We start from the raw sequence: 15,570 nt of genomic DNA, 5'->3' as shown, positions 1-15,570 counted from the left end.
GAGGAAACGTTTCCTAAACCACAATGCATTCTGAGACTTTTCTTATTATACTACTATAAAGATTAGCAGAATGTAAACTAGCAGTAATTCAGTTAAACAAATGAATTATTTCAAAGGAGAGCATCTCCTCGTATCTCCATACCTGTAATATTACTAAAGTGTCCAAAATATATAAAGTGTGTAATCCAAGTTAAAAAAAGCACATAAGAGAGAGATATGCAAAGGGACAAAACAAAGTGCAAAAGAAAAAGCTCCTAACTTTTGTAGATTTAATCCCTTAAAATCCTTATGAGGAGGCATTGAATTCTTGGCTCCACTCAAACTCACCTTGAGACTCTAGGTGTAACTGTAACTCTACCATGAGAAAGCATTAAACTCCTTCCCATGGTCTCTGCCAGGGTTAACAAAGGCCTACTACTGTGACAGCATCGCCAGAAGTACTTCTAGTAGTCTGTGATGTCTATGCATTCCTATTTACTGCATAGCAATTTAAATGGTTACATTTCCAAAGCAAATTTCACAGTGCCTATTTTCTCAAAGTGCAGTATAGTCCTTATTGGGAAATAACTGGACAGTTGTCTACAGCCTCATACTGACATAGGCAGATTCTACAGTTACAGGCTCCCATCATTCTCCCTGTCAGGGAGTCATATTACTTCTTTCTAACTTTAAAGGCCCTTCCTATTGCTCTCTTTCTCAGTCGATGGTCAGACAGACTTTGAATCTATTGGTCATCTCCAGTATAGTGTCCCAGGGAATTGTTCATGTTTCATTCTAGAGAATCCACTTTCTCTTTTACTCTTGCACACCTCATGCATAACACTGTGTGTAGAATTACTATAACATGACACAAGTACAAAAGCCGAAATGTGCTTACGCACAGAAATATCCAGATGCATAAATCACGGTCAGCGTGAAAAGTAATGCAAGTGCACGCGCCTGCTGTCCCGCCCCAATTCCTCCCAGAATTACACCTGAATATGCAAATCAATATAAATAGCCTGCTGAGCATTCTGTGAAAAGACAGTGGGAAAAGCACGGGGGAAAATATAAGAATTTCAGCGAATACCAAGTGGAGGCAAAGAAAAAACATACTATTTGTTGATTTAAACAGTGGTATAATCAACAAAAGGAAGTTGATTGAGTGACATAGTGTGTCGGAGAAACTCGAAAGCTCAAGTTCACAAAGTCGCACAGTGCCAAAATAAAAAAGAAGTAACATATCAAAGTCACCGTGAAAAGGCGAGTTGTAGCCCACCGTCTGAGTGTCATATGAAAGCTTATTAGGGTACAGATAAAAAAAAAAAATAGGCACACAGTGGGAAAAAAACATGAAATATCAACTTTAATCTCAAAATTTCCACTTTAATCACGTAGTTTATTTTGTCATTAAAGTAGAACATTATAAACTTCATCTTAAAATCATTTAATTTACTAGTTTCTCAAATACCATCGTAACTAAAGTAGCATGTTAAATAGGGGAAATTCACATACTCCAGCAGCAGCATACTGATAAAGAACAATATTAAATTAAAGAGTGATAACAATGAAAGTAAAGTAAAAGTAGTAAATGCTTTGTTTTGAATTTGATCTTCTATGTGCTGTATGTGTGTGAATCACTACGTGCTTCCATTCTTTCTCTTTCTCCGACAGGACACAGAATCCATTACATTCGTGATATTACAGCTCTCTGAATAATTAAAATACTGAGATGTATACGTGATATCATTTTCATGATGATTGGAATGAAAGCATGTTATTAAACATGGGAACACGATGGCACAGTGATTGTTCATGTCTCACATAAGATGCTGCTTGTGCCATGTGCGACCTTCGATGAAATAATTTATTGCAGCAGTACTGTCTCTTTCAAACGTACTAACCTGCAATTCCTGTCCTTACTTTTCTTTCCCCAAATACCCAATCGCCACACAATCAGCTCTGTAATAGACGTTAAGCCATCTGTAAGCTTACAATGATGATTCTTCAAAACTTTTAAGGAACATTGAAATATCTTCATAGTACGTGTTTAATTATTCTATCTGTCTATCCTTCCAGTATCGCGCCAGCCTCAGCAAATATACAGCATGAGGTAGGATCAATCTGTGAACTAGCTAGCGCTGTGGCACTGTGTCCTCACATGTTTAATTATTAATAATACAGATTATTTTAATGAAGTTAAAGTTTTATCTGTATAATATAATCAACATATTTTGCTGCATTTCATCTTAAAAATGATATCGTCATCATATGTAAATACACGCTTTATAAGTGGCACAGGTTGTGCAATATTATAACTGTAGTGAAACTTTACAGTGGGGTAATTGTACTTATAAGTATAAACAGTTCTACAAGAAGCAATTGATTGAGTGCGTTTATAGTTCTTGGGATGAAACTGTTTCTGAACCGCGAGGTCCGTACAGGAAAGGCTTTGAAACGTTTTGCCGTGGCTGAGGCAGCGTGTGCTTGATGTTGTATCCCGATAATTCTCTTTTTCCGATCAACTGCTGCTGTGATTCCACACTGAGATACAGTGATATAAATACTCTGAGTGGTGCAGTGAGAGTAATATGGAAAAAGATGATCCACTGTGGCAACCCTTAAAGGAAGCAGCTCTAAGAAGAAAAAGAAGATGGTGCAGTTAGAGTAACAAAGCTAAAGCAGTTATGGTATTTGGAATACTATGGCTATTCCCTGGACCATTATATTGTTACAGGTTAATTACAATCAGATGCATTACACTAATAAACAATATGCAGTTAGTTTCAGTGTATGTATAAAGCCACGTCAGGAATGTGGATCTAAGAAACAAAGGGTAACCACACAGGAACACTAGTACTGCTTTGACGCTGGGTGCTGCCAGTCTGCAAAACCGAGCGCAGAACTTGCGTACGACAGGGTATGAGGTACCGTGGAAATGTGTGTGGCTTTACGCCAAGTTTAGGTTTTATACATCGTGATTTGAGCGTGGAAACGTTCTTACGCAACATTTCTGTGCGTACGCACCGTTTATACATGAGGCCCCTGGACATTTCACTTCTAAGTCACTATGTATCGTCCTGTGATTTATCACTAAGTAATGAACCCTATCCTCCTAGACTGGCATTTAATGGTCGTCTGCCCCTCTGAAAATGTTTCTGTTGTTCTTGCAGAACCATGCCTGATGTTGTGCTATTTTCATAGAGCACATGCCTGTAGAATACCATTATATTACATATTGATATTTGTTTATGTATTTTATTATTTCTGAACTATTATTTTTTTGCTTGTTTTTTCTGTTATTTTTGTAATCATGTACTATCTTTGTAAATATGTTTCCTTAGTGGGTGGAGGTTGAATGGGTGGAGACACTGACATCACTGCTATGGAGTCTTCCAACTTCCTTTATTTGAAGGCCAGAACTCCAGCCAGTGGTTCATATCTATCTATCCATTTCGTTTATATTAGGAATATTTTTGTAAAGATTATTTCTTGTATTGATAGTTGCTGTATTGTCTTACCTGTTTACTTGGATTTGCCTCAAATTGTTTTCTCAGATTCTGTTGCTTTTGAGTTCCTTTTAGGTAAATTCTTTGTTGATGTTTTCAGCATTTCTGCTCCGTTTCTCCCATTTTGTTAAATAAATTCTTCCTTTACAAATATTCTTTGCTGCTCTTCTGTTTATCTGCTAGGGGGTAGCAGTTATCCTCTCCCTTGTAAAGCATTTTGATATATTTTGGGACATTTTATGTTTTGAATTGTTAAGCCAGTTTATACCACTAAGGGCATAGCCAATATGAGTATAAGTTAATTTTCCTTCATTTCCCAGATTTTCACAAAACTACTGGTATTTAATACAAATAATTAAATTTAGGGATAATTTGGTTTCTGATTTGCATTTCTTAAAAGTGTTATGTATATTTTCTATCAGTCTGTGAGTGACATACAGTACTTGTGTTTTTCTTTTTTCTTAAAAGATGCATCTACTCTCCTTTTAAATTTTTATTAGCATTTAAATTGTTCTCAGGCTCAGTCTATATATAAATAAAATGGTACACATTTAGCATTTTAAAAATAATATAGAAATATTAGCTAGGCTTAACAATCTTTGGCAGAGCACCATTTTGTATATAACCAACTAAATGCTTTTTAGGGTTTATTTTATGCACATTGGAGTTGTAAAGTAAATATGGAAGCACATCATTCTACTGTGAGGGATGTTATGGCTTAGGCCCAAGGCCTAAAAAGGCAACGCCCCAAAAGGGGAGGAAAGTATCAAAACTCTGGCCCAATAAACACAGCTATTAATTATTAAATACATTTATGGAAACATAGATAAAAATACATTTTTTAAAAATACAAAGGTTCAAAAATGCAAACAAAAAATGACAGGAATTAAAAGAAATATACAAAACTGACTTAAAAATCTGAGATAACATACCCACAACCCTAATACAAAAAACAAAGCTTTAAATAAGCCAAAGAAAAAAAAAATGAAAGCTTAGTGGTTGAGAGACTACTGACTTAAAATCAAAATGGATCAAAAGAACTGAATGAATCTAATAGCAGTCCACTCACTAAGTAGCAGAAACCTTTTTTTAAATAGTCCCAGAGGCAATCTAAAAGGAGATTTAAAGCATCTGGAGCCTGTAACTTAATGAGGGGACCTGCCCTTCCCCCAATAAACATGCCAATTAATAATATAATTAACATGAGACTTAAAAGACAAAAGGAACCTAACACCAGACACTTAAAGAAAACTGTTAAGAGTAATAAGAAGATAAAACTAAAACAACACTATAAGAAAAACGAGAAAGAAAAATCCTGAGGCCAAGATTCCCGAGCAAAACATAACAACAGTCTAATAACAATTGATATCACCTGTTAAAGAAAAAAGTTGCTTATGCATAATTTATAGATGAAGAATGACTGGAGTTTAGTTTTTAGGTTGTGATTTTATGATGTAGAAAGTAATCAATTACCAAAGTCAAATAAAATAAACACGAATAAACCAAGTGGATTGAGATATGGTATTAGAAATAATTGGAGAGCTTACTAAAGGAACAGGAACATAACCTCTTGGTCTGTCTTTTTTTTGTTTACCCTTTTAATATAATTTCATAATAGCATAATACATTTGCTGGAATGCACTAGTGTCCTGTCAAAGGCATTTACTAAATAGTGCTCAGTGCCCCCAGAACAGACTACATCTCCCTACTATCTTTAGCTGTATTATTTGGATTGAAGATATATGTATTATGATTTGTTTGTAAAAAAAGTTCTACTCATGATTTTTTAATATTGAGTGTAATACCTACAACACTTCTGAAACAGACTACAGTCCCAAGGGTTCTGATCTGTGTTAACAGAGCCCATAAATGGACTGATGGATGCCGTAGTCAGCTGGTAAAGAAATTATTGTAGCCCATAATCAATGGTCTGTTTCAAACCACATGACCACCACTGGCAATTTTAGCATGATGTCATTCTTGACATACTCATCACACTGTACAATCTAAAGCTTGCAGTGGTAGTGTTGTTTCTGAACCCCTTATGTTGGCATAATGCATCAAAACCAGCTTTGTATGTGATTTGCAGATATACTTTATAATGTGGCTTAATAATATCTGTATTGTTGAAAAGCACTATCTAAATGGAATGAATTATTAATATTATTAAGTCTCATCTCTTCTTGTTACTCGTAAGCTGCGTGCAGTTGATGAATGTCAGGTGCAATATCTTTACCACCTTGCACTCTATGCTTCCCAAAGTTATATTCGAAGAGACTATGATAATTTACAGAAATAATCACTGAAAATGGTAAGTAGGTTGACTAAATAAATAAGAACAGATTTTGCATTTTTTTCTGTTAGCCATAAAGAAAGCATAAAACAGTTTGGGACATTGTATTAAATTACTATAGTAGGCTTGGTTATCCATAGTCTCCAGGGTTGGATAAGGAATTAATGTTCTTCATTTCTTCTATACAAGGATATATAACTTCTGGAGTTCTCATGCACAAAAACTTTAATCATGTTCCAAACTGAACTATCAGAACATTAGGGTATAGGGCACAGTGAGTAGAGTACAAGTCAAAGGACATTATGTTTAATCCTTAAAAACACACTAATGAGTCTGTACCTCAAGTTCTCTGTGCTGTTTTGATCTGTAGGCTACAAAATTGCTTTCTAGCCCAGAGAAGAGAAACTAGGCTGATTCTAAGTCTACAGTGGATGAGTTATGAGGAAATACTGAAGGAGGTGAAAGTTTTCAGTTTAAGCAAAGTTTAAGAGGTGACAAGATTGAAGTGTTTAAATCTGTGGAAAAAAGTTACTACAGTGGATCGAGGTTGTTACTTTAAAATGAGCTCCACAAGAAGAAAGTGGCACAGTTGGAAACTTGTTAAAGACACATTTTGTGCAAACTACAAAAGCACAAAACTGATAACAAGAGAAGAACAAAGTGACCATACTCTGCACTAAACAGCAAATACTATACACGAAAAAGACGGAAATGGAAATCCTGAGCTAAAACAAAGTCATCAGTCCATTGCAGGGCCAGCTGTCACATACACACACCCACATTCAGCCACCAGGGGCCAGTTTAGAAGTGGCAATTTACTAAACCTGAAAATGTTTTTGATTTGGGTGGAATACAACAGAAAAAAAAGTAATTTCATAGGATTTTGGTGCAGGTGCTTTACTACAGTTACGTAGGTCTGACTATGGGTCATTCTGTTATGACAACACATCCACTTTACAGTACACTAACGAAATCCAGAAGTCAAAACAAATGAAAAAGGTGTAACTGCAAATAAGAATATTTGATACAATTATTAAAAAATGTAATTTTTCACTCAGGTATAATTACAATGAATTGAATTAATTAACTTAATTCCATAATACATAAAATGTAAATTATTTAGTAGTTGTTAAGCATTTATGTGGTTGACTAGGACAACTACTCCTGCTAATACTGCTGCTGCTATGTTATATTAAGGTAAGATCCAGGAGTTAAGTGCACGCTCATTTGTGACGGGTAAAGGTTATTTGTTGGAGCTAGTATTTATATTTTACCAGAGAGTCAAACACCAAGTGACTTACAAGGAACTAGGAATGACTGCTTCAAGCAGGCTATTGTGAGAGAATAATTTGGAAGTAGCAATAGTTAAATATTGTGGTTTGCAGTGCACGCTGAAATACTGCATATACTGTATAAGTATGTGTTTTAGAAAATGTCATGAAGAGAACTACTAAATGGTTAAGTAAATAAAAGACGAGATTGTACAAGTAGAATGGTTGACATAATACACAAAGTGTACTAGGAGATGATTAAGAGATCTGGAATATGTCCTGTAAACAACAAGGCTGGACAGTTGTCACATACATGAAGATTTCAATGATAATAGCTGAACCTAACAGATATAAGAAGAACAAGAGTGTAATAGAATGGACTTTTATTTGGATAAGTTACTTGTGTATAAGCCAACGAACCAATCAGTAAATGTATGCATTAATCAACACTGTTATGTAAATTAATTTGTTTATAAACAAACTAATAAATAAATTAATACTGATAATAAAAAATAAATAATAAATAAATAAACTGCTCATATTTCATTCTGTAACAGACTACTGTGGTTAATGCTTTCTCATCACAGGAGAAATAAAGGATGCAATGGACAAGTCTCCTCCTGCATGGTTCCTGACTCAAAGAAGTCCAAATTTGGGGACAAGATTTCTTTCTTTAATATATTTACAATTTAATTTCTACTACACTATCAAAGTTACATAACTGGCAGGGTGATTGAAACAAGCACAGCCAAATATGTGATGCAGGAATCTAAACAACCGTCTGACTTTACAAATAATCTGACAAAGCATCTGGTTTTACTACTTTGAGAACGAGACAAATTGTGCGCTGCAGGTTTTCACAGTGCACAGTCTAGGTGAGGAAGGTTGGTCTGTAGAGGAACTTCTTGTTACAATAAAGTAAATGGAAGACCATATTGTTAATAATATACAGTAATCCCTCCTCGATCGCGGGGGTTGCGTTCCAGAACCCCCCGCGATAGACAAAAATCCGCGAAGTAGAAACCATATGTTTGTATGGTTATTTTTATATATTTTAAGCCCTTATAAACTCTCCCACACTGTTAACATTATTAGAGCCCTCTAGACATGAAATAACACCCTTTAGTCAACAGTTTAAACTGTGCTCCATGACAAGACAGAGATGACAGTTCTTTCTCACAATTAAAAGAATGCAAATATATCTTCTCTTAAAAGAGGGCGCGCATCAGGAGCAGAGAATTTCAGAGAGAGAGAGAGAGAGAGAGCGCTCGCTAAGAAAAGCAAACAATCAAAAAATCAATACGTGCTTTTAAATATGCCAAAGCACCTCATTTTTTAGAGGAGCGTCCGTATCTTTTAAGCAAACAGCCTCTGTGCAAACAGCCCCTCTGCTCACACCCCCTCCGTCAGGCAGAGAGAGTGAGAGAGAGACATAGAAAAGCAAACAATCAAGCACCGCGCGGGAAGCACATCGTATATCTTTGAAAAGTTTTATTTAATATGTAATACATGCTCTGATTGGGTAGCTTCTAAGCCATCCGCCAATAGCGTCCCTTGTATGAAATCAACTGGGCAAACAAACTGAGGAAGCATGTACCATAGATTAAAAGACCCATTGTCCGCAGAAATCCGCGAACCAACGAAAAATCTGTGATATATATTTAGATATGCTTACATTTAAAATCCGCGATGGAGTGAAGCCGCGAAAGTCGATGCGCGATATAGTGAGGGATTACTGTAATTGTTTAATCATTGCATTGATGATAGTCATTGCACCTGAGAACACTGAGCAGTACATATATTGTACAAATAAAAAACAGACCTAACATACAAAACAAAATTGAAAAATACTTCTGTGTATTCCAGTACATATTTTTAAGGATTACACATTGACTAGTTAACATTTTGTACAATACCAGGTAATCTTAGAATTAGAAAACATATTTTGCTTTGTCAAAAAAATTACAATTATTGCTCATCCAAAATAAAAACATATTAAGTACATTATTAATGCTTGAAAATTAAACACATCATTACAGTATAAAGGAAAAACATTTAACAAAACACAATGCCAACTCTTATTTTTTTAATCTCTGACAGAATACATCTTTATTATTATCAGAACTTTTTCATAATATAATGTAATTGTATGGAAATGTGGTCTTATTTATTTACATTTACTTTTTTTCTACAATTTAATTTAACTAAGATGGCTAATATTATGATCATATACTTTCTTGCACAATGATAGTAAGAAAAGTAATCAAGAAAAAAATAATACATTTGCTGCAATTTTGACTGAATTTCACCTAAGAAGGTATGGCCATACTGTATGCCAATATTATATACTATCCCAATAACCTATCAATTAGTTTTTTCACCAAAAAAAATTATATGTAGATGTTTTATTTCTATTGTAAGATTTTTCTTTCATGCTATTTCAATGTTACCTACACTGGAATGTGAATATGTTTCATACTTTCTATTTAATATGAACCAAACCATTTGAACTTTCCACTACCAATTTCTAAGAGCCTTCTCATTTAACATGTATATGATGTGGGATGTTATTGACCATAGCGCTTCATTGTGTAGAGGGTTGCCAGTTTTTTTTTCTTTCTTCCTGTTTGTTTTTGAGGTTTGCAGCATATTGTGCAGGTGGCACACTGCTTGAATAGCACATTGCTATGCCATGGGCTGCATCGTGCATAATGTTATTTTGTACCAAAAGTTTAAAAAGGAAAGTTTTTCTTGTGCATTACATTACTATGAACATTCATGTGGTACTTAGTTCTAGAAGTTTACTGATATAGACAATAATGATATACAGGTAATTTAAATGTGATTTATCATTAATTCTTGACATTTTCAGTAGATAGTTTGGCACATAATGTTTCACTATTTGGTAATAAACATATTCATTTAAAATAAAATACAGCAACACTAGATTTGCTTAAAAAACCTGAAATGTTCTCATCTATTGGGAATTCATAAACTCTCTATTCACAACACTGCACTAAACTTCATCTTTAGCCTAGTATGAAGCAGGCTGGTTAGAAAGTGCTTGTTGATTTAATTAAGGCATACTTGCTAACCATGCTTCATGGAATATTCCCCAGGTCCCTAGCACATGAAAACAATACATTTTAAAACTGCTAGATCCAAAATTATACATGGCCAATTGTCTTTGAAAATAATACCACTGAACTGGTAAGTCAAAAAGACAATGGCTTCATCTTGATACATCATACACTTTACCTTCAGTTATGAAATAGGAAGTAGGGAATAAATGAGAAATGTAAGGGGATAAGTAAGAAACATAAACTAAGAAGTGAAAACATAAGAAACAAGACATCACAGAAGTAATTATACATGAATAATGATTTTGAATAAAAGATACGCTGATACCTAGTATGTTCTTGATACCAAATAAAGACAGTTTTAGGCATCAGACAAAGATATATTAAATTAAATAATGTGCAATGAGAAACTGTAAAACTGTGGGTTAGGAAATCATTCATGACATGCCAATGGGTGGATTTTAACGCTAGAATCCCTGAAGCCTACGAATAACCTGGTAATCCCGGGCCACCTTAAATTCTTTCGCATCTCTCCATTAGCATCTTTTGATGTGTAAATATGTCGATCAGCACAAGCAGCACACAGCCTGCTATCCTATCCCCTCACCACCACAGCTCAACTTGGGCAAAACGTTCTCCCAGCTCAAATCTGTTTATCTCCGTGTGAGGTGTATGGAGTTGTATAGGGTAAATAATATATTGTTATTTGGAACACATGCGTTTCATGTTGTAAGGATCACAACATCACACAAAAAGGAAACTGAGATGGCAGTGATGAAATACAAGACGTTTCCTCAAACCAAGAAAATTTTTCACTCCATAACACGCACTTTTTTATCCCCAAAAGAAGGGTGGAAATGTCTGTGCGTCTTATGGAGCGAATATTGCGTCACAGACTGTGATGTGTATTACCCGACAAAAGTCGACATCCAGGGGTAGAGGCGGACAATCAGCTGTTAATGGCGACAAAACTCACCATTACATTACAGGCATTCCCTCTCTGCTTGGAGGAATGTTAGACTCATTGACTCAGCATCTAATCCTTGCGTGTGTGTGAGTTAAGAAATGTAAACAAAGGTAAGATGGCATCGACATCTAATGAGGGAGCAAAGCGAGTGCAGAAAACAAAATACTCAGCAGACGATGTTTTGTGCATTATTGCTGAGTTGGACTCCGATTTTTCAGAATCTGATTTTGTTGAGAGTGATCAGGAGATCGAACAAGAGAGTGAGGAACTGGCATCAGCTGATCAGACACCAGCCGATGCACCTACGGCAAGGTTCATTTGGGAGGAATACCCAGACATTGATCCGTGGGAGCCAAACTGGCTACCGGACTTCACAAGACAGCATGGTTTGCTGTCGGACTAGACAGATTACCAGCCACTGGACTACTTCAGGCTGTTCTTTCCTGAAGCTGCCTTTCAGCTACTGTCAGACAAGACAAACAGGTATGCAGAACAATTTTTTTAATCACGGGCTGCGCTTGCACCTGTTTCTCAAAGTGGAAACCCACAACAAAAGACGAGATGAAGGGCTTTGTGGCATTACAAATATAGATGGGACTAGACTGGTGATATAACTTAATGGAGCATTGGTCCAAACGTGCTTTGTCCCCTGGTGGGTTTGGACAGGTTATGCTGCGCGATGATAGGCTCCTGCAAAATGATTGTGAGCAACTGAGCTTTATAAATTCTGACACTAGCGATGAGAAGTTCTTGGGGTTTCCAGAAAACCAGAAGAGTGCTTGAACCTTATAGTCTCTTCTCATTTGTTAATGACAGAGATGATGGTTCTTAATTCCACTGTTGACGTTACATGGTTGAAATATTATTCTTCTATATTGTATTAAATATATTAGTACACCATTTGGTTCAGAATGTTTTTTCATGTTTTCCTCCTCTAAACCTAGGTGAGTCTTATGGTCAGGTGCTTTTTAAGGAGCAAAAAATATACGGTAACTTCAAGAAATGATGGACCTTGATGGCCTATATTATTATTTTTTCTTTCTAATTCCACCCTACCCACCAGTCAAAATGCTTATGGGTGCTGTCACCTAAATTCCATGCTATAGGTTTTGCCTTGAACAAAACAAAACCGATAAAACCTTAAAACATGGTTATTGAAGGATCGTCATAAAAATTACATAGTATCTTTCAGCTATATTTCTGCATTACCTTAAAGAAAACTGTATTGTTCTGGATTCCCCAATTGAAATTTAATATGCAATAAATAGCTTATTTAATGGGCATAATGCTGGTATAATATTTTATATTACTGTATTTATTATTGTTGTATTCATTTTTAATCTGGTGCAGATAATAAGGTGATTATCTTTTATAAATGACTACATATATACAGTACATGTCAGCATTCAAATCCATTATTTTCAGTAGTGAGTAGATCAGCACTCTGTGCACCTGAAATTAAAAAATTCCACTCCCCTGCCCTCTACTACAGCTGTAATTTGTCTCCCTTCTAAATGTCATTTTGTTAGACCCTTGGGAAAGTAATCTTTGTATAGTTGCTGTCAGAATTTGACCCCAGTCATCCTAAAGACAATGCCATGACTGTGACTTTGAATTAATTGATTGCAACAGAACTAATGGCAAAATATCTCAGAATTTAAAGCTGTTACTTTAGATCTCGTTGTGTGAGTTAGAAGGCATTCTCTGATTTGGATCGGTAACAGAGCAATAATGCAATCATCGCTGAATTGCAGCACTAAAGGGTGTCATAGGTATTGTCGCATATAAGTCTAATTTATAACCTTGTCTTTCTTATTTTTGTATATTTTGGTATGGTAAAGCATTTTGAATAGGTGTTCCTCACTGTGAGAGATGTTGAACAAAAAATATTGATCATATGAGCTAAAACCCGAATTGTACACTTCCTTACTCATTTGAGTATTAACAGTATGTCCTTTAATATAACATTTTTACTTAATAACAAGGAATATTTGCCTCCCTCAAGCCACCGTTGGTCAGGCACCAGATGTGGCAAAAATCGGTTCAACAGAGAGAAGATGCTTGTAGTATGGGCACAAAATTGTAAAGAAGAAAGGTGTCATGCAGAAACCTAACTGCTTGGTTAACTTCTAAATATTTATAGTTTTGTTTATGTTTCAAGAGTGCTCAAGTTTTATTGTTTTTTTATCTAGAGATGCATTTGATTCCTGAGCTTATTGATTAAAGAAGAGCAGGCACTTTGCTTTTGCATTCATAAGCATAATTTTCTTTGCTCCTCCATCATCATGCAGTGCACATTTATTAATGCATGTAATATTTTTCTCTTTTAAGCGTTTAAAAACTTTGAAGTGTCCATTTGAAAGAGTTCCAGCTATCATTCATCATTGATTTGTGATGGCTGAAACCCTTTAGTGTTTTTATTAGATTCTTCTATTTACAGGGTACAGTATATAGTGTATGATTATGCTCAATACCAAATGCAGCGCAGTGAAGGCTTAAACCAATGCTTTTCAAAGTGGGGGCCAGGCTGTGCTTTAGGGGAGATGGGCGTACAGAACTCTTGGTAAGATTTGTATTAAAAAAATGGTCTTTAAATTGAGTCTTGTAGTTTTTAAATAAACATACAGTACCTCAAAATTTTCTAACACATTGACTGCTGGACCACTTTTTACTGGGATGCTGTAGTATAAGTCAATTCATTAAAGCATAAATAATGAACTCTATCAAAACTCAGACAAAATGTATTAAAAAGCAATGAGTTAACTTTCAACAGTAACTCTGTCAAATCATAAAAATGTACATAAATCCAATGAAACATATAAAGAAACTGTTATTTACTTTATTTTGTCCAGCAGCATGCCTAAAAGTCTCCATTTGAAGAAGAATCATTGAATTGCACCACACAGAGTGAAAGATTAGAAGCACATGTGCCACAAATATAATGTTTCTTTACATTATCCACTCTTGTTGCACACAACGCATTTGGTTGTTGGTGAAATTTTGCACCCAGTGGGTGGCAGAATGTCTATGTAATGCTGTCCTGACGGTTGTGACAAATTGGACACCTTATAATGAAGTAACACATTGGGGGAAAATATCCATATCAGTACCAGAGCCTACAGGTTCCACATCATCCAGCTGATTGTCACTATCTAGATCACTGTCATAATCTTTAAAGCATTTACGATGCAACAAATCTAGTTGTTTTAAAACATCAGCAGTTTTATACCTTTTTGCAGTGACATAACTATGGACTATCTATTTATAATACTAGTTTCTGCAAGGTGTTACAATAAAAAAAAAATCCTATGAATATCTACTATAGTAGGTAACACATGGCAGCAGAGATTGCTAGTGTACTGGTTGCATCTACAGTATAATGGCTAAGGAATTATGAGTTATATCACAAGTTGCGCCTTGGCAAGCGCAATGACATATGAGTTAACCCATACCTCACATTTGTTTACTGAAGAGGCATTAGCTTTCTTGGAAATGTGTTCTTTTGAAATTGCAGCATATTAAGTAATGTGGCATTTAAAGGTATAAGGTAGAAAGACTGGAAAGTGAAACAGTACTTTAATACTAACAAATACAGAATGTAAAGAATTATTGTAATGTATTTCACTAGTAATGCATACTAGTATCTTAATTACTGATTACTCCTAATTAGTATCATTATTTCAATTTTCATTACCACCCTCTTCCAAAATAATAAATTAACTGATTAAAATACCATATTGATAAAATTTGCTGTCCATTGTAGATTGGACCATATATTTACCACTGTCTAAATAAACAGCATTTTGGCTCAGAAAAGTAGAGCATGTAGCACATTTTCATACAAAAATGTAGCTGAAAGTGCTACATAAAGTAAAAAGAAAAGAATAGAAATAGTTAAATATAAATAAACAAAAAAAAAAGATACTAACAAATCAATATGCCCTAACATAACATTGATATACAAGTAAGTGAAAACATAGAATTCTTATATATAGGTTATTTTTAGGTCTCTGAAGATATGTTCAGTGCTATGGTCAGATGGATATGGAGGACAGAAAAAAAAATGTAAAATCCAGCAAGATGCTAGAGAAAAAACAAACATCTGCAAGGGTCTCGTGGCCAAAAGACTACCCAGTCCTCATTGGTGCTGTACCTGTTATGAAGATGGAGTCAGAAAATACATAAGTCCTTAAAACCACTTCCGAACTTGACCACTGGGCTTAATGCTAGGGGCACAAACCATGGGCCTCATGCATAAACGGTGTGTATGGACAAAAATGTTGCGCAAGAACGTTTCTACGTTCAAATCAAATTAACCGCATATCGTTTATTAGTTTTATGCATCTGATTGTAGTTAACCTGTAACAAAATAATGGTCCACAGAGTGCTCAAACTATTCTAAATACAATAGCTGCTTTAGCATTGTTATTCTCACTGTACCTTCTTCTTCTTCTTTCAGCTGCTCTTGTTA

This window comes from Polypterus senegalus, chromosome 1 (assembly GCF_016835505.1).
Source record: "Polypterus senegalus isolate Bchr_013 chromosome 1, ASM1683550v1, whole genome shotgun sequence".
NCBI lineage: Eukaryota > Metazoa > Chordata > Cladistia > Polypteriformes > Polypteridae > Polypterus > Polypterus senegalus.
This window is presented reverse-complemented; position numbering follows the sequence as displayed.